This window comes from Meriones unguiculatus, chromosome X, assembly GCF_030254825.1.
Source record: "Meriones unguiculatus strain TT.TT164.6M chromosome X, Bangor_MerUng_6.1, whole genome shotgun sequence".
Classification (NCBI taxonomy): Eukaryota; Metazoa; Chordata; class Mammalia; order Rodentia; family Muridae; genus Meriones; species Meriones unguiculatus.
The window spans coordinates 28,617,417-28,618,751 of NC_083369.1; the positions used below are offsets into that span (position 1 = coordinate 28,617,417).

A 1,335-nucleotide genomic window follows, 5' to 3' on the forward strand; every position below is an offset into this window, starting at 1 on the left:
ATGGCTGCTCTCCCACCTCTAGTGAAGCCCAAGACAGTCAAGAAGAGGACCTGAAGTTCATCAGGCAGCAGTCAGACCAACATTCCAGATTAAGTGAAACGGGGTCACAGGGTTGAGGGTGGAACCCAGTGATATGAACAACAGGGTGCAGAGAAGAGTCAAGGGCCAGATCCTGATGCCCAACATTGGATACAGGAGGAACAAGAAAGCCAAGAACATGCTCCCTAGTGGCTTCCAGAAGTTACAGGTCCAGTGTCAAGGAAATGGTGCTGATGTCAACAAATGTTACCATGCTGAGATTGCTCACCATGTTTCCTACAAGAACCAAAAGGCCATGGTAGAAAGAGCTGCACAGGTGCCCATCAGAGTCACCAATCCCAATGCCAGACTATGCAGAGAAGAAAATGAGTAGATGCCTTGTGAGCATATTTTATTTATGTGCTAATAAACCCACAAAAACATGAAAAAATAAAGAATAGTCTGCTCTTGGAGAAGACTAGAGTTTGATTTCCCAGCGGGGCGGCTCACAAGTCCTTGTAACTGGCTCTGCAGGCACATGCCTTCTTGCATATAAACCCTAACCTTCCCACAGAAACATAATTAGTTTTTTAAAAAAGACTTTTTTAAGAAAATAGGCTAGAGATGGCTTTGTGGTTAATACCACCGGCTGCTCTTCCAATGGACCCAGTTTCAATTCTTAGCAAACACATGATGGCTCACAACTGTCTGTAAGACCAGTTCCAGGGGATCCAACACCCTCATACAGAGAGACATACATGTGAGACACCAGTGTACATAAAATAGAAATAGTTTTTAACAATTAAAAAATACAGAAAATATATTAGGCATGGTGACGCACGCCTTTGATCTCAGTGCTCAGGAGGGAAAACAGTTGGATCTGTGAGTTCAAGACCACTCTGGTCTACAGAGTGAATTCCAGGAAAGCCAAGGCTACACAGAGTGATTCCATATTAAAGAAATAAAAACAAACAAATATAAGCAAATCTATTTGTAGTTTGAGATGATTTCTACTTGTAGCTTAAACTTTTTCCTTAGTCTTGGGATTCTTAGAAAATACAGTACAGGAGAAATGGCTCTGTGGTTAAGAGCCCTCATTGCTCTTCCTGAAAGTCCTGAGTTCAATTCCCAGCATCCACATGGCAGCTTAACTATCCAATGCTATCTTCTGGTGCACAGATATACATGCAGACAAAGTACTCACATACAAAAACAATGTATACATAAATATTTTTTTAAATGGAAACTGCAGTACAATATTTGCTAAATGTAATCTGAATGTCGTATTGTCTATGGTCCCATATACTTAGGTTAAGA

General features: G+C 41.1%; 1 pseudogene; it reads left to right on the forward strand.

Moving 5' to 3' along the window:
- Positions 1-412, forward strand: LOC110543546 (large ribosomal subunit protein eL32-like; annotated as a pseudogene).
- Positions 413-1,335: the final 923 nt, after the last annotated feature.